General features: G+C 35.4%; 1 long non-coding RNA gene across 6 annotated transcripts in view; it reads left to right on the top strand.

The window, feature by feature from the left end:
• The window catches only part of LOC308611535, a 175,754-nt gene that overhangs the window by 61,441 nt on the left and 95,077 nt on the right, over window positions 1-19,236 (top strand). Inside the window, exon 3 of one of the 6 annotated variants that reach the window (XR_014014945.1) lies at window positions 1,239-2,339. The exons of the other annotated variants lie outside the window; for them this stretch is intronic. This is a non-coding gene — a long non-coding RNA (uncharacterized lncRNA). Of the gene's footprint in view, window positions 1-1,238; window positions 2,340-19,236 lie in introns of those variants that run through there. 6 annotated transcript variants of the gene reach the window in all.

Consider the following 19,236-nt stretch of genomic DNA (forward strand, 5'->3'; position numbering starts at 1 on the left):
CTGCAGAGCACGGGCTCTAGGAGCGCGGGCTTCAGTAGTTGTGGCTTTCGGGATCTAGAGCGCAGGATCAGTAGTTGTGGCACACAGGCCTAGTTGCTCCATGGCATATGGGATCTTCCCGGACCAGGGCTCGAACCCGTGTTCACTGCATTGGCAGGCGGATTCTTAACCACTGCACCACCAGGGAAGCCCTTCTAAATTATTTTTAATGACATACATGATAGAACACGAGAGGACCTTGGCCCATTTAGCAACCCCCATACTTTTATTTTAATGGAACATATAGTTTAGGTAGAAAATATAGCCTAGTGGATTTAAAAAAAATGATCTTTGGAAATGAAAAATAATGGAACTGAAAGATTATGTATAAATTAGAGACTATAAGGATTTGATTTATTTGAAGTACAGAGTCCTTAAATTGTGCTTCTGGTTAATAAACTGGCTTTAGACATTGGACAAAGGTCTGTAATTTCTTCTACTACAGTCTGGTATTTCAAGAGCTACCAAGAAAACACTGCTGAATGGCTTTAGGTCTCAGAAGTTAAGACACAAGAGAAGTCAGATATCACCACTATGGTGGTAAATTCCCTCTATGCAAAACAATTTTAAAAATTTCCACTTCTCTCATTAGAATACCACAGTGCAGAACTTCCGTGGTGGCGCAGTGGTTAAGAATCCGCCTGCCAAGGCAGGGGACATGGGTTCGAGCCCTGGTCCAGGAAGATCCCACATGCCCAGAGCAACTAAGCCCGTGTGCCATAACTACTGAGCCTGCATGGCACAACTACTGAAGCCCACGTGCCTAGAGCCCGTGCTCCTCAGCAAGCGAAGACACCGCAGTGAGAAACCCACACACCGCAATGAAGAGTAACCCCGACTCGCCGCAACTGGAGAAAGCCCACGTGCAGCAATGAAGATCCAACGCAGCCAAAAATAAATAAAAATTAATTAATTAAAGAAGAAAAAAAGAATACCACAGTGCAATGTCATCATCTCCTCAAGAAAAAGTGCCATATAATTCTGTTCTCTGTCTTCAGTGTTACGCAGTAAGACAAGATCTGTTTTCTCCAAGTCCCCCCTCCCTTTTTTTGGTCATTTCCCCCTACTAGAAGAGAGCCTTAGCTTAGATGAGAAAAGAAAGTTTCTATTATCATAACACCAAATAAAGGCTATCAACATTTGCAAGAGAAATTTTGATTGTAGATGTTTAACTGAAAGATTAGAACATATTTCCGTAGGACCTTCAAGGTACCTGACCTCTCCCACAGCCTATCTTGCTGAGAAGATGAAAGGAGCCTATTGACTGCTAATCAAGCCTTGCAGAGTAAGAAGAAAGCTAAAAAAAACCAAGGTCATGGTGAAGAGGAGAAAAGTTAGGGAGAACCTACAGAGATGCAGCTTTAAGCTGAAACCTGTATAGACTTTAAATGGAAAAGAGGAAAACACTATCCATGCTCTCCACTGTTCTCTATGTGTTTTGTATTGTAAAGTAGGCTTTTCTTCTAGTAACAGACCCACTTTCATGCTCTTCCAGATATTCAAGTCTACATAAATAAGGATTTATATACTTGTGGTCTTGTCTGAGATTACTGTACTGTGACATAACATATGGCTGTGCCTCCATCTAAGACTACCATAGAAATTAGCCAAGAAATACTCCACCGTTTATCTAAACTACCAGATTGTTGCTGAGGAAGGGGAGTGCTCACAGCTTTTGTATATTGATGTAATGAATGCTCTTTCAGCAGGGGAGTAACTTGAGAAAAGTAGTAATCTTGGCCTGGAAGCACTGGCTGAGTGTCAAGTTTGAGAATGCATGGTTTAACATGAATGCCTAGGTTAATACTTTCTAGTGAGTTTATTAGTTTCCCATAGGAAAAATTCACAAGCTGTTATCAGGCTCTGAAGAGAGGGAAGAAGTCTGGGGAAGGTCATTTGTGTATCTGCATCATCCAAAATGGATGATAGAAGGGAAATTAGATCGTTTCTGAAGACAGAGGAAAAGTCCCTGAATGATATGGCAATATTGATGGGGGCAATGCAGTTGATACAGTATTTGGCTCCAGCTACATTTGAAACAGGGCTTGAAACTAGTGAAAAGACAGCCAGTAGGTAGGTACGTGAGAAGAAGAATGCATTATTTAGGAATTCATGATTCTCTGCCATAATCAAATAATTCATTGAATAGTTAATTGAGAGGATGGGTAAGGGAAATTGATTAAATAAGCTTTAGAGGAACTGATATAAATTATTTAGTGGTCAGTGTATATTATGATGGACTTAAGAGATTTTCAAGGGTAATTTTGACTTTACTCCCTTAAACAATATTTTCCACTGATTTTAGCACCTAATCAAATATCAGAGTAATATTTGACTCCAATTTATGGACAGATTTGAATATACAAAATCTTAAGTAACCTAAGAATGGAAGGCAAGTTTAAAGAGAAGTTATAAGGTATGAATACAAATTTTTCCTCTCAATAAGCAGTGCAAAAGGAGAACTACAGCTGTAGAACCCTAGAGTTTGTAGAGCTTTTCAGTGTGATTGAGCCATCAGAGATCAATGTTTTATGGTACCATAGTAGGAAATCCTATATTATGATATCTTAGTATCGAAGTTAGTAATCTTATTCAATTGTGATGGTATTGTAAAAGACTAAGAAAGTTAGGATGTGTGTGTGTTTGTACTAAAGGAAGTTGAAGAAGAAACTATTAATCATTAATTTACTATATCCCAAATTCAGAATTCAGAAGTTGGCATGGTATAGATTCAGGAATTTTTTTGTCTGTGTTAGATTTAAGGAAGGAGTGAATATTATTTGATACCCATAGGAAGACTAAACCTAAAGAGAATATAAATACTTTTTTCTAGGGAGATTTTTTTTTCCTTTGAAAAAATGCTTCAGGGCAACACTAGAGTCTAAACTCTTTGGGGACAGTGGCTACTGGTGAGAGTATTTGGAAGTGTAGGTATAGTTAAATAATAAACTTGATTCTTGGAGTTAAGGACTCTGAGAAAGCAAGAAAAGTTACTTCTCTAAGGGCAAGATCACCTTAAGGAAGTTAATTTGAAAATGTCATTTAACAGGTGTGAGTTTTGACACACTTCAGTGAATATGTGCACCATGTTGTATATTGACAAGGGGAAAAAGAATTACTTATGTCATTAACAAGACCACTTCTTACCAATCTGAAAGAACTAAAGATATTTGGAGAGTTCAGATGGTATTATAATTGGTTCATCCAAGATTACTCCTAGAGTGAAATAAGTGGATTGGCATTCAGCATCTATTTGATCTATAGTCATTTCCCTTTATTCGAGGTTTCATTTTCTGCTGTTTCAGTTACCCACGGTCAACCGAAGTCCAAAAATATTAAATGGAAACTCCCCGAAATAAACAATTCATAAATTTCTGAGTAGTGTGATGAAATCTTGTATCATCCATCCACCCACCGGGGTATGGACCATCCCTTTGTCTGGTGTATCTCACCCCTTAGTCACCTAGTAGCCATCTTGGTTATAGAACTGACTGTCTCCGTATCACAGTGCTTGTGTCCAAGTCACCCTTATTTTATTTAATAATGGCCCCAAAGCAAAAGAGGAGTGATGCTGGCAATTTGGATATGCCAAAGAGAAGCTGTAAAGTACTTTCTTTAGGTGAAAAGATGAAAGTTCTTGGTTTAATAAGGAAAGAAAAAATCACATGCTGAGGTTGCTAAGATCTATGGTAAGAATGAATCTTCTGTATGTGAAATTGTGAAGAAGGAAAAATAAATTCATGCTAGGTTTGCGGTCACACCTCAAATTGCAAAAGTTATGGCCACAGTGCATGATAAGTGCTTACTTAAGATGGAAGAGGCATTGAATTTGTACAATAAGATATTTTGAGAGAGGAAGGGACCACATTCACATAACTTTTATTATAGTATATTGCTATAATTTTTACATTTTATTATTAGTTGTTGTTAACCTCTTACTGTGCCTATCTTATAAATTTTATCATAGGTATGTAAGTATAGGAAAAAAACACAGTACATATAGGATTCGATGCTTTCTGCTGTTTCATGCAACCACTGGGGTCTTGGAACGTATACCCTGAGGATAAGGGGGCTACTGCATTTTCTAGTGTACCTTCCTAAGGCAGAGGTTAGAAGTTAAGAAAAAAATATCCGAGACCCTCTTTCAGCTTGGGATCTTTATGTAAAAGAAATTCCACAAACTCAGTGCATTTATGTGAGACTTGGAATTTGAAAATAAGGAAAGGCAGTTATCCTGGTGCTTTAACTTTTGTGGCCAGCAAGCATCTCTATGGAGACATAAGTATTCATCTGTAGCATCATTCCTGTGTACTTAACTCCGTAGGTGGTAAGCACAATAGCTGCTTTTCTTTGTGAGTTTAGATGGAAAATGTATAGACTCTATGTACATTTAATGACAATTATGAAGCAATAACAATTGTTACAATCACACAGGTCAAGAAATGGAACATTGGCAACAACCAAGAATCCCCTCTATGCCTTGCATCATCACAAAACCCTCCTCCCATAGCACAAACAATAACCACTTACCTAACTTTTATGTTAACCCATTCATTGTTTTTCTTTGTAGATTTATTACTTATGTGCACATTCCTATAATACTGTTGATAGATATTTGTGTTGTTTTCTATTTATGGCTGTCATGAACAGTGCTGAACAAGATACATGTTTATATATGTATCCTAGTACACAGGAGAACACATTTCTCTAGGGAGTGAAATACTGGGTTACAGGGAAGTTTCAGGAATGAGATGCTGAGTCACAGAGAAAATATGTCCTTAAACCAGAAGATAATGACAAGTGGTCAAATCAACTTACACTTCCAGCAGTGGTGGTGATTCATATTTAAATTCCTTGACATTAGTTGTTATCATTTATTTTAATATTTCCTATCTAATCTGTGTGTAGTGGTACCTCATTATGGTGTGAATTTTAGTTTTTATGATTACTAGTGAAAATATAAATATTTTACAATTTTAAATATAGTTATTGGCTTTTGGGATTTGCTGTTTTTTGAAGGGTCTATTGAATTTTTGGCCTATTTTTCTATTGGGTTATTTTCCTTTGTATTCTTGCTTTTAAGAGTTTATTTCCTTTTTGTAATTGAAGTATAGTTGATTTACAATATTATATTATGTTCAGGTGTAGAACATAGTGATTCAATATTTGTATAGATTATACTCTATTTAAAGTTATTATAAAATATTGGCCATATTTCCTGAACTGTAAATATATCTTTGTAGCTGATTTATTTTACACATTTTATACCTCTTTATCCCCTACCCCTATCGTGCCCCTTCCTCCTTCTCTTTCCCCACTGGTAAGCACGAGTCTGTTCTCTATAACTGTGAGTCTATTTCAGTTTTGTTATATTCATTCATTTTATTTTTTAGATTCCACATATAAATGATAACATACAGTATTTGTCTTTCTCTGTCTGACTTATTTCACTAATCATAATACCCTCCATGTCCATCCATATTGTTGCAAATGGCAGGATTTCTTTCTTTTTCATGGCTGAGTAATATTTGTGTGTGTGTGTGTGTGTGTGTGTGTGTGTGTGTATCATACCACATGTTATTTATTCATTTGGCTGGTAGCAGGCACTTAGGTTTCTTCCATATCTTGGCTATTGTAAGTAATGTACATAATGCTGCTGTGAACATTGGGTGCATTCATCTTTTTGGATTAGTATTTTCGTTTTCTTTGTATATATACCCGGGAGTGGAATTGCTGGATCTTATGGTAGTTCTAATTTTAGTTTTTGAGAAACCTTCATACTGTTTTCCATAGTGGCTGCACCAATTCATATTCCTACCAGCAGTGTACTAGGGTTCCCTCTTCTCCACATCCTTGCCAACATTTGTTATTTGTAGTCTTTTTGATGATAGCCATTCTGACAGGTATGAAGTGATGTCTCATTGTGGTTTTGATTTGCATTTCTTTGTTGATTAGTGATGTGCATCTTTTCATGTGCCTATTGGCCACCTGTATGTATTCTTTGGAAACATGTCTATTCAGGTCTTCTGCCCATTTTTAATTGTTTTTTTTTAATATTGAGTTTTATGAGCTGTTTATATATTTTAGATATTAACCCCTTATAGGTCATATCATTTGCAAATATTTTCTGCCATTTAGTAGGTTGTCTTTTCATTTTGTCAATGGTTTCCTTTTCAGTGCGAAAGCTTTTAAGTTTATTTAGGTCCCATTTGTTTACTTTTGTTTTGGTTTCCTTTGTCTTAGGAGACAGATCCAAAATAATATTGCTATTATTTATGTCAGAGTGTTTTGCCTATGTTTTCTTCAAGGAGTTTTATGGTTTCTGATCTTGTATTTAGGTCTTTAATCCACTTTGAATTTATTTTTGTATATGATGTGAGAAAGTGTTCTAATTTAATTGTTTCACAAGTAGCTGTCCAGTTTTCCCATCACCACTTATTGAAGAGACCTTTTTCCTATTGAACATTCTTGCCTCCTTTGTCTTAGATTAATGGACCATAAGTGTATAGGTTTATTTCTGGTCTCTCTGTTCTGTTCCATATGTCTGTTTTGGTGTCAGTACCATACTGTTTTGATTACTGTAGGTTTGTACTATAGTCTGAAGTCAGGGTGTGAGATACCTCCAGCTTTATTCTTTTTAAGTTCTTTTCACGTTTGGAATAGTAGTCTCTCTATTGGTTTTATATGTTGCAGTGATCTTTTCAAACTCTGTGGCATAACCTTTCTTTTAACTATCTTTGTGTTTTCTTTTGTTGGAAAATATTTCTTAATTTAATGTGGGTAAATACATCAATCTTTTCCTTTAAAGCTTATACTTTTTTCCATCTTTCTACTTTGTGGCTTAAAGATAGCCTCCTATATTGTCTTTTAAAATATATTTGGTACCGTTTCACATTTAGGTCATTAATCCATCTGGAAATAATTTTGTTTACAATATGAAACAATTTTAATTATTTTTTCTTCATGGATACCCTAGTGCTCAGCATTTTTTAATCGAAAAGTTTGTTATGTCTTTGTTGAGGTGCTGTGATACCTCTGTTATGCAGAGTTGCCAGTGTGTGTGTGTGTGTGTGTGTGTGTGTACATATACATATATATATGATTTTGTTTTAATAATACATGTTTTGGTTTGTTTTTCTGTGTCTCTATTAAGTCTTCTTTTGGTTCATTTGTTTGTCTCTATATCAAAACTGCACTCTCTTTGTTACTATAGCTTTATAAGAACACTAAATATTCAGTAGAACAAGTTTTCCCACATTTATATTATTCTTCAAGTGTGTGGTGGGCTTTTGTAATCCGTATAAATTTTTAAAGAAGTTTTTCAGGTCCAAAACAAAATCTTTGGCATTTTCACTTAGATTTTGCTTACTCTATAACTTAATCTTTAGAGACTTAACATCTTTTCACTATTAAGATATCCAACTTATAAACACAAAATGTATCTCTATTCATTTCTGATTTCTTCAAGGTCTTTGAAAAAGTATTATAATGTTGTCTGTAAAGGTTTTGTATATCTTATTGGATTTATTGCTACTTCAGCTTTTTGGTGCTATCTAAAAGGATTTTTTAATATCACTTTCTGTTTGATGCTATTATATAAAAATACAATTTATTTTTATTGATTTTTATCTAGAAATCTTATGAAACTCTCTTACAAATCCTAGCAATTTCCTGTACATTATTTTGTGTTTTCTCTGTACACAACAATATCATATATAAATAGAACAAGTTGTGTGTTTTCTTTTCTAATCCTTAGACATCTTAGTTCTTTTTCTTGACTTTCTCCACTGGCTAAACTCTCAAGTACAATACTGAATAGAGTGGTGACAGGGGGCATTCTTGTCTTGTTCCTGATCTTTAAATCTTTCATCATCTCACCTGTATCTATAATGTTACTCTATGGTAGATAGCTAATTTTCATTTAAGAAAGTTTCTGTTTCTACTTTGATAAGATTAGCTGCGGGTTTTTGTAAAATCACACACGACTGCTGAAATTATAAGAAACTTTTGATTTAATTTTTTTGTATGTTTAATTTTATTATTAATTTTGTTGTCTCAAATAATTTTGGTTGTCTGTCATGAAATTAGCCTTTTATGTAGGACTCAGTTTGCTTATATTATATTTATCATCTGTTTTCCTGGGTAAGGTTACCTCTAATTATCCTTTCTTATCCTGTCCTTTCCTGTCTTGAAATGAAGAAAATATTAAAAAGTAGTTGAATAGTGTTCCCTCTTTCTATTCTCAAAGAGCTTGTGTACTACTGGAATTCTTCCTTTCTTTAGAACACACTAGTGAAAAATCTTGGATTTCAGCTCTCTTCATGGTGAGAGTAGTGAGTGCTGATTCAATGTCTGTAATGTATAAACATATGTATAAATTTCTATTTGTGTTTGAATCTATTTTGATGTTATATTTTTCTAGAGGACTGTGATTTTTATAAAATTTAAAATTTATTTGAAAACTCTTTGTTCACTTTTTCCTTTGTAAAGTCTGTAACATGTATGTGATATATGACCCTTTTACCTTTCTGATATTGGTTTCTTGTGCTTTCTATCTTTTTTTTTTTTCTTTTTTGGTCTTGAGAAGTCCCTCAAGTAGATAGCCATTTTCATTAGTATTTTCAACAGCCAAATGTTAGCTTTTGAATTTGTATTGTTTATTTTCTATGTCATTAATTTCTGCTCTTGCATTTATTATTTACTTCTTCCACTTTCTTTGGGTATGTCTCTTGAAGATAGCACATAGTTACATGTAATTTTATACAATCTGACACTTATTTTCTTTTCATTTGGAGCAGCCAATCCATTTGCATTAAATGTAGTTACTAATTTGGTTTAAATCTTCCTTTTTTTCCTACTTGTCTAAATTCTTTCATATTTTTCTTTTTCTTCTGGAATCATGAAATATTTATAGCAGTCTACTTTTACTCTATTAAGTTTGAAACTGTAAGCTCTATTTTATTATTTAATGACAATTTCTGTCAGAATTTACTAAATATTTAGAACTGAAAAAAAAAAACCCTTGCTGGGAACCTGTAAATCAATACTTGTAATCTGTGTCACACACACACACACACACACATATTTGAAAGGAAACTTATTAGAAATTAATTAGCTAAGTTTGCAACATAAGAATTAAATAGATTGTGCCATAATAGAAGAAGAGATAATTAATAAAACAAGTAGGACAAACAGAAAACAAACTATAGAGGGTATCAATAATCACCAACTTGTAGGAGGACTCACACTTCACACTATTTAAAAAAATAGTGGTAGGACAGCAAAATGGCATCACTCAATTGAAAACCATCTAAGCAGTTCCTCCAACAATTAAACATGAACTTACCATATGACCCAGCAATTCTACTCCTAGATGTATACCCAAGAGAAATGAAAACATATGTTCACACCAATTGAAGAAGAATGTTTATAGCAACATTTTTCATAGTAGCAAACAAGTGGAAACAGTCAAAATGTCCATCCACTGAGGAATGGATGAACAGAATTGGTATGTCCATACAATGAAATATTACTTGGCTATAAAAAGGAATGAAATACTGATGCATGCTATCACCTAGATGAACCTTCAAAATATTATGCTAAGTAAAAAAGTCAGTCACAAAAGACCTTATATTGTATGATTCTCTTTCTATGCAATGTCCAGAATAGTGAAATCTACAGAGACAGAAAATAGATTAGTGGTTGCTTAGAGCTTGTGGGAAGTAGGGTGGGAATATAGGGAGGTGATGCCTAAAGAATATTAGATTTGTTTTTTGAAGTGATAAAAATGTTCAAAATTGACTGTAATGATGGTTGCACTTATATGAGAATATACTCAAAATCACTGAAATCTATAAATAGGTGAATTCTATGGTATGTGAATTATATGTCAGTAAAAAATGGGATCTAAATAGACAGTAGAGAGGATCAGTAAACTTCAATTTTGTTTCTTTGAAAATATAAAGAATGGTATTTTTTTATGTTCATAGAAGAGGAAGGCACAAACAAAACTCTGAAAGAAAAGGGGTTTTATTTACATATATTTGGAGTTTTACTAATTATAGGAATAAAGTAAAGAGTATTATGCCATTAATATGAAAATTTATAAAAAATTGAATTAAAAAATAAAATTAGCACAATTGTCTTAAGAGGAAATAGAGAAACATAGTATACTAACAACTTTTACGTGAATAGGATAGTCTGGTCAAATGTCTACAAATCAGCAAACAAAAACACCAGGACCAGACATTTTAAAAGTGACTTTGCAAATCCTTCAGGAGTCAAATTAACCTTTATCTTATATAAAATTTTTCAGAGAGTGAAACAAGAGGGTATACTCAGTTTTTCAGTATACAATAGCCAAACCAAAATAAATAAATTAAATATACAACACATCCGTTTATAGAGATCAATAAAACTATTCTAAATAAAATATTAACACAAGATTAATTTATATGTACAGAAGCAAAAGCCAGTGGAAAATACATTTGAAAACAAAAAAAGAAGTGGAAAATGTCTGCGTACAAAATACAAGAAAATCTGTAATCTCTGAACTTGCTGGATACAAGACTGATGTACAAAAACCAATAAGAATTTAAAATATTAGCAACAACCAGTAAGAAAATGTACTACTATTACTAAATACTATTCCATTAATACGTTTACTATTAAGTAAAAATATCATTCACAATAAAATAATAAATATCAGGTATTTGAGAATAAATATAATAATGTGAGTCAAATATTCATGGAGAAAATGATGCTTTCTTAAAGGATGTAAAAAATTAAATGGAACACTTTATAATATTCTTTGAAAAAATGAATCAATATCTTATAATTGACCATGCCACTAACTTGTGTATGCATTGCTATTACAATGAAAATTGCAGTAGATATTTTCATAAGCCATGACAAGCTAAATCTAAAGTTTATATGGGAGAGAAGTGTATTAGGCAGAGTTCTCCAGAGAAACGGAAGCAGAGCCAATAGGACATGTGTATGTGCAAAAACTCTGCAGGGCAGGGCAACAGGCTGGAGACCCAGAGAAGAGCTGATATTGCAGTGTGAGTCCAAAGGCAGTCTGCTGGCAGAATTCCCTCTTTTTGAGGGGACGTCAGTCTTCTTTCTATTAAGACTTTCAACTGATTGGGTTAAATGTTAATCTCATCTAAAAAAAATTCTTCACACAAATATCATGAATACTGTTCGACCAAATGTCTGGTTACCGTGTCTTAGCCAAGGTGACCATTACGTATAAGTAGAGAGTTGAAAGTAGCCAAAAATTTTTGAAGAAGTTATGAAAACATTAAGAAACATGAAGAAAGGGCAACCTATGCTACCTGATATAAACACTTAAAGTCATATTAATTAAAACAGTGTGGTACTGGCACAGCAAAGGTATAAGACAAACAAAATTGAACAGAATATAGGGCCCAGGAACATAGATAGATTAAAAAAAAGACTAATGTGGTAACATTACAGATTTGTGGAGAAAGGATGAACCTTTTAATAAATGGTGTTGAGATTATTGGAAATTCATATGGACAAAGGGTTAGACCCCTATCTTAAAGAAATGAGAAAATAAATTCCAGTTCAAATCAAACATTAAATATGAAAGAAAAAACATTAATACTTTAAAAGCAAAATATGGATATAGCTTTATGAAATCAGGTTAGGGAAAGGTGTCTTAAACACAACATTTAAACAATCACAAAGTATGAAGAAAAGCTGAACAGATTATTTGACATTAATATTGAAACATTTCCACAGCAGTATAGACAAATGGACAAATAAAAACACAAAAGAATAAATCTGGGTGGCCACGAAACTTAGAAAAGAAAGGTCAGCCTCTCTATCATTAAGGAAATTCTTATTTATCTACATTAGAAGCTATGTGCATTGGAATCTTAATGTAGTGCTGTTTATAATAAGGTGGATGTTACCTAAATTCCCTTCTTAAAGGTAATTGATAAATTATGGTTTGTTCTCAAAAGTAATATTATACAGTAGGTAAATTGAATGAAATGTTTTTGTGTGTATTAACATGGGTGGATCATAATAACATAATGTGGATTTAAAAAATAAATTGCAGTTACAAAAAGAGTATGTAGGTTTACAAATATATGAACTGAAGGGATGGGTGTGTGCGTGTTTGTGTATGTATGTGAGAGAGAGAGTGAGAGACAGTGTGTGCATGAGTTTTTGTGTGTGTTAAATAAGAATATATATATGTAGTCAGATATGGCAACATGAACATAGAAGATTCACATAGCTTTTGGATAGAGATCTCTCTAATGATTGGGGATAATCTGAAGTGAAATGCAGGAATCAGATCTTAGGAAATACGGTCAGGCTCCATATGAAGTTTTGAAAAATTTACCACTTTAAATAAACATTTTCTTCTCTGAGTCTGTTAAGATTTATTGCAAGTTCTATCTAATGAGCTGTATAGTAGAATGAACTTTTCAAAGTATGCTTGGTAAGGGATAGATTTCAGATCATTGATTGTTCCCCTAAGGACTAAGGTGAGGAGGCTCCAAAGCAAGGATTTTGTCGATATATAAATCTGCTTTCTTGAAGAGCTAATTATTTGTAGTTATGGCAGTATAATTTATTGAAACTTTAATTTGTGTTTGTTTTCCCCAACAACTCTATTACCACCACTTCAAGATGGTAGTCAACATTTGCTGTTAATTACTTCAGGGGAGATTTGTGTTAGGGTGGAAAGCTGGTGATTCCTGGAATTGACAGATTTTCCTTTGTTCTTTGAAAAGCACAAATACTTTGAAAGAATAATGTTAGGTGAGAGAGAGAGAGAGAGGAAAAAGAGGAGAGCCATTGAGACTCCAAAGGAAGAGGGATAGATGTCCCTGAGGCTGGAGAGAGGGACATATCTTCATGTAGCAGGAGACTTAAACATTCACTATGGCAGTGTGAAAATAGGGCATGTCTCCAGAGATAGAGAAAGATTTCAGAAACAGTGGTTATGCACTTCATGCAAGTAATATGGGTTCAGGCACCAACTTTCCTGTTATTCCAGTTTATCAGTGAAGCAGTAGAGTCAGCAGATTTAAAGCCACCATGAAAGTTCAACAAGATATATCTTTTGTTTAAGGCCCAAATACAGAGCCTCTACCACACTTTCTAGGGATATTTTAAGCCTCTAGAATGTTCATGTGATCTAACGAAAGAAATGGATTCTTGAATGATGACAAACTGGTAGAATTTCTTCTTTGCCTGATGGGATGAGGGCTTACATTATTATTAAATTTGAAATAAAAGAAGTAAATGAGCCTCTTCTTGACCAAACACTTGAAATTCACTTTAAGGAGAATACCAATATGGTGTTGTAGAATAACAAAATCTCATGCAAGAAGGGAGCCTAGTGATCACTCGATCCAGCCAACCATTTTGTAAATAAGGAACCTGAAATTGATCAAATGTGGACAACTTGCCCGAACTTAATATTCTGGTAATTAATCAAGCTGCGGTTCAAACTCAGGTCTTTTGATTCCAGGTCTAGTTTATTTTTCCCATTATATTAGGCTTTGTTTAAATAGATATAATTTTAAAAGTACATGATACCTTTACTCACTGTGGGACAGTATTCCAACATGAAGGTTTTATTTCTATTTGCCTTTCCTTGAACCTAGGACAGTTGAGGACGACACACACACACACACACACACACACACACACTCAGTAAATCTTCATTGCTTGGACTATCAATCCATTGGTATTTTAGCATTTCCTTCAGAGATATGATGCATCCTAAGAAGGTATATTTTCAAATAGCGTATTTCAGATGAATTATCTAAATGTGTGGGGGTTAGTTCCTGAAAATCTATTTCTCAGTTAATTGCTAGTTAATGTTTTTCTATTTTTACCACCTTAATCTGCTATCCTTTACCTGGACTCTTAAAAAGGGCCTTCTAAAGTTTCTTCTTGAATCCTTGTTTATTTGTCTATAGGAAACTCCCCATAGATAATCTTTTTTTTTTTTTTTTTTTTTTTTTTTTTTTGTGGTACGCGGGCCTCTCACTGCTGTGGCCTCTCCCATTGCTGAGCACAGGCTCCAGACCCGCAGGCTCAGCAGCCATGGCTCGCGGGCCCAGCCGCTGCGCAGCATGTGGGATCTTCCCGGACCGGGGCACGAACCTGTGAACCCTGCATCGGCAGGCAGACTCTCAACCACTGTGCCACCAGGGAAGCCCCCCCCCCCAATAGATAATCTTAAAAAAATAAATTAGGTCATTTTTCTCCCATGTTTAAGCCTCCAAACCCAACTCTGCATTGCACTATCCTATTGTAATTGAATAAAATCAATATTTCTCACCATTGACTAAAAAGCTTACATGATATGGCATCTCCCAAATACTCCTTTGTTTGGTCTGCTATGACAAAAATACCATAGACTGTCTTTTTCTGTCTTATATCACTTATATATGGAATCTAAAAAAGCCAAAGTCATAAAAGCAAAGAGTAGAATGGTGGTTTCCAGGACTGGGGGTGGGGAAATTGGAAAAATGTTGGTCAAATGATATAAACTTGCAACTGGTATTGATAGGTAAGTAAGCCCTGGAGATTTAATGCACAGCATGGTGATTACAGTCAACAGTACTGTACTATAAACTTCAAAGTTGCTAAGAGACTAGATCATAATTATTCTCACCACAAAAAAATGATAATTACGGGACATGATAGAGGTGTTAGCTAATGCTACTGGTGGTAATCATACTGCAATATACAAATGTACCAAACCAACAAGTGTACACCTTGCACTTACATAATGTTATATTTCAACTATATCTCAAGAAAAAATACTATAGGCTGGGTGGCTTAAACACAAATATTTGTTTCTTATAATTCTGAAGTCGTATTTCCCCCAAATACTACTTCACTATTGAGTTGTAAGATCATCTTACATATCCTGGATGCCAGTCTATGTTATGTATATATCTATATCTATATCTATATCTATATCTATATCTATATCTCATGAATATTTTCTCCAATCTTTGGCTTTCCCTTTCATTTTCTAATGGTGTCTTTAAAAGTGCAGAAATTTACAATTTTGATGTAGTTATAATTTTTTCTTTTATAATGATCAAAATGCTATTTTTAAAATTCTGCAGTAACATGGTTTTAATTATAAATTGGAAAGCAGATAGTATGGGTATGTGATTTTGTATCTCACGCAGAATTTGGCAGTCTGGTAGCTTGTGAATATTTTCTATTTGTGCTATTATTGCATGTATGAATTTATTTACGATAAATATACTTCTGTGATACATAGAGAATATTTAAATTGTCAGGATTTGCTATTTCCCCATAACTTTTTCCTCTCAATACTCTGAGGACTTGAAATGTTTCCTTTCTTAGTTGGTACAAGGCCTTTGTTGAGGTGGGGGGTGGACGGGAGAGAGATATAAAGAATGTAAAGAATACAAATAATAGCCCAGGTTATTCTCTATGAGGAAGAATGAAAGAGGGCAGAGGGGCAGAAGGATAGGGAACAATAAAGGAAGGGTGAGGACAGGAGAGAAGGGGTAAAAGGAAAGAGCAGTCACTATCAGGAATGGGATTTAGGAAAGGGAGTGTGTAACAAATCGTTCGGAATCCTAGCTGTGTGCTGCCTCCATCTTTAAAACAAATCAACACGATGTTCAGTGCTTTCTGGAGGTTGGTTTCCGTTTGTGTGCATTATCATACCTAGGCTGTGATATATTTGACATCCTAAATTTTCATGGAGTTTATTTCCCACTCTTTGACATCTGTGTATCTTACTGACACAACTTGAGTACTTCCTACTTTTTCTCATGTCCAATCACCATAAACTCATCAATACAAGGGACTATCATAATGCTTTTGTGATATCCAGATGACTAATCTCCCTATGGGCTATAATATTATAGACATCGGGAGACTTGGCATAGCACTCAAGTAAGACAGAGTTTGAGTGTACTTCTGTCTCTGTCAGATAGAAGTAAACTGCTCCATTATCTTTGCTGTTTGATGTGGAGACAACTATTCGCCAGATCAATAGCTGTATATCAGGAGTTAGAGATGTTTTGATTTGTTCCAGGAAAAAAAGGCCCATTGGGGGCTTCCCTGGTGGCGCAGTGGTTGAGAGTCCACCTGCCGATGCAGGGGACACGGGTTCATGCCCCAGTCCGGGAAGATCCCACATGCCGCAGAGCGGCTGGGCCCGTGAGCCATGGCCGCTGAGCCTGCACGTCCAGAGCCTGTGCTCCGCAACGGGAGAGGTCACAACAGTGAGAGGCCCGCGTACTGCAAAAAAAAAAAAAAAAAAAAAAAAAAAAAAAAAAAAAGGCCCATAAAATCCAGCAGCTTTGATTAGAATTAGTACCTCATTATCTTATGATAATCAACAATCATTGTCCATGACTTATTTGCCTTTTTTCCAGGCCAAACAGATTATTTAAATGGGGCAGGTGATGGAGATTACCATCTGCATGGTTATTTTAGTCTCTGCAAATTCCCCAGATATGTGCTATTGCTATTTTTTTGGTATTGTTTGCATGTAGGGACAGTTCCAGGAGCTTCCACTTGGCCCTTCCGATGTATTTTTTTCCAGTTGTGGCAAAATATGCATGACATAAAAGTTACCATCTTAACCATGTTTAGGTGTACCATTTAGTGGCATCAAGTACATTCACGTTGTTGTGCAACCATCATTACCATTCATCTCCAGGACTTTGTTCATCTTCCCAAACTGAAACTCTCTACCCATTAAACAACACCTCTCCATTCATCACTGCACCCAGACCCTGGCAATCACCATTCTATTATCTGTCTATATAAATTTGACTACTCTAGTACCTCATAGGACTGGAATCACAGTATTTGTGTTTTCGGTTCTGGCTTATTTCATTTAGCATAATGTCTTCAAAGTTCATCCGTATCGTAGTGTGTGTCAGAATTTTTACCTTTTAAAGGTCATTTAATATTCCATTGTATGTATAGACTACATTTTGTTTATCCATTCCTCTGTTGATGGACATTTAGGTTGTTTCCATCTTTTGGCTATTGTGAATAATGCTGCTAAGAACATGAAATTACAAACATCTGTTCAAGTCCCTGCTTTTAATTCCTTTGGATATATACTCTGAAGTAGAATAGCTAGATCGTATGGTAATTCTGTTTAATTTTTTGAGGAACTGCAATGGAGAAGGGTTCAGATTTCTACACATCCATGCCAATACTTGTTCTTTATTATTGTTTTTAATAATAGCTATCCTAATGGATGTCAGGCAGTAGCCGTTCTTAATAGCACTTACGTTGTTTGAGAGTTCTGTCATTTTCCAAGTATGTGTACTCCAAAAATATATTCAGATATGGGGAAATATAGTGTAGGTCACTGCACAGGATTTCTAGTGAGGTGAACTTGTGTCAAAATTCCAATTATCACATGGCTTCCATAAGCCCTATTATGACCTGAAGACCACAGTGATGTTTTGGAACCTCAGGTGTGTAAATTTATTTTAATAATCTCTGAAAAATTCTGAGTTTTCCACTTTTCTTTCTAAACATTCCCCCTGGAAAATTGTAAACCCCTTTGAGGTAGACCTGGAGAAAAAAAAATCACACTCTATACTTTTGACAGTGTTGCAGCAAAGTTTCTGAAGCTATTGTAGCCACCTGATCTCTGGTTTAGGTCTGGGCGAGGCTGTAATTTTCACTCCTGGAAAATCAATGCAGGTTTCTGCTCATTGTGCTTGAATTTTATTTTCATTTATACCGTTCAAGCCTGCTCATCAATGTAATTCCCAGTGTAAATGTGATTAATCTGTTACTGCTGGAAGTCACTTTGGGTCAAAATACTGCCACTCTGCCCTGCTGACCTTTATGATAATTGCACTCACCTTGTTTCTCATATTAAATGCTACCACTTAACCTCTGCTACTCTGTAACCCCATATTCCTGTTAAAAGCACAGGGGCCATTTCATTGGTGCTATCCCGCATTGTCATCTTTAGCCCACAGAAGACAGATGCCACAGAGGTTTTCAAGGATGCTTGTATTTCTCTCATCAATGAATGTCTTAATGTCTTGAAGAAGAATGTTATCGATGACCTCTGTGGGGGCATAACTGTGGGATAGTTGAGTGGGTTTCACATACTTAATCCAATCCAACATTCCCATTTTAAGTACATGGATTCTGTCAGATAAATTATGGCATCTTGCCCTCTTTGAATGTTGCTGACTATTGAATCTATGTTTCAGTCAGCCAAACAAGCCAACGATTAGAGCCAATTCCATCAGCTAGAGCTAATACTTTGAATCTCAGGTAAGTTCTTTATAATAAATTCAACCCCTTCCAACTTTATATTCCATCTTTCTCAGTCTAGCACTTATAAAACATAAGCCAGGGCTTCCCTGGTGGCACAGTGGTTGAGAGTCCACCTGCCGATGCAGGGGACACGGGTTCGTGCCCCGGTCCAGGAGGATCCCACATGCCACGGAGTGGCTGGGCCCATGAGCCATGGCCACTGAGCCTGCGTGTCCGGAGCCTGTGCTCCGCAATGGGAGAGGCCACAACAGTGAGAGCCCCGCGTACTGCAAAACAACAAACAAAAAAACCCAAAAAACCATATGCCACACACACATTCTACAGGTTTCTGCTGATACACATTAGCAGGATATAGCATTTCTTTTGATGTATATGCTAACTCCTACCAGGGTGGACATTATACTTGCCTTCTGGGGCCTGGTGGAATCTGACTGTAGTTATTAGGATGCAGTAAGTGCTGATGTGGGTGGGTCTTGAGAAAAGTAGAAATTTCCTTGAAAACTAACCTATTTAGATGAGGTCTTTAGAGATATGTTAAGTAAGGGAAGGTTAGTTTCCTCAAATGGGGAGGAAGAAGGGTGGCTTCCTTTGGCGAGGAAACCACAGGAAGATTTGGGTTAAAAATTTTCATATTAATCTGAGTCTGCCTACCTGCACTTATCCTAAATACTCAATATATCCTTATCTTAATACCCAGCTCTTCCTGATCAATGTCCTGATATTAATCTGTGAGACTTAGCACAGATGTACGTTGAACTTGGATTTTAATTCTGCAACTCACACTTTTAGATTTGAAACTTGATCCTCAGCCATGTCTGCTGTGTGGCTATAAGACATGAGAAAATTTTAAGGCCCTCAGTGTGGCTCTCTGTGTCTTCCCATGCC

This window comes from Mesoplodon bidens (genome assembly GCF_964165515.1).
Source record: "Mesoplodon bidens genome assembly, contig: HAP1_SCAFFOLD_231, whole genome shotgun sequence".
Classification (NCBI taxonomy): Eukaryota; Metazoa; Chordata; class Mammalia; order Artiodactyla; family Ziphiidae; genus Mesoplodon; species Mesoplodon bidens.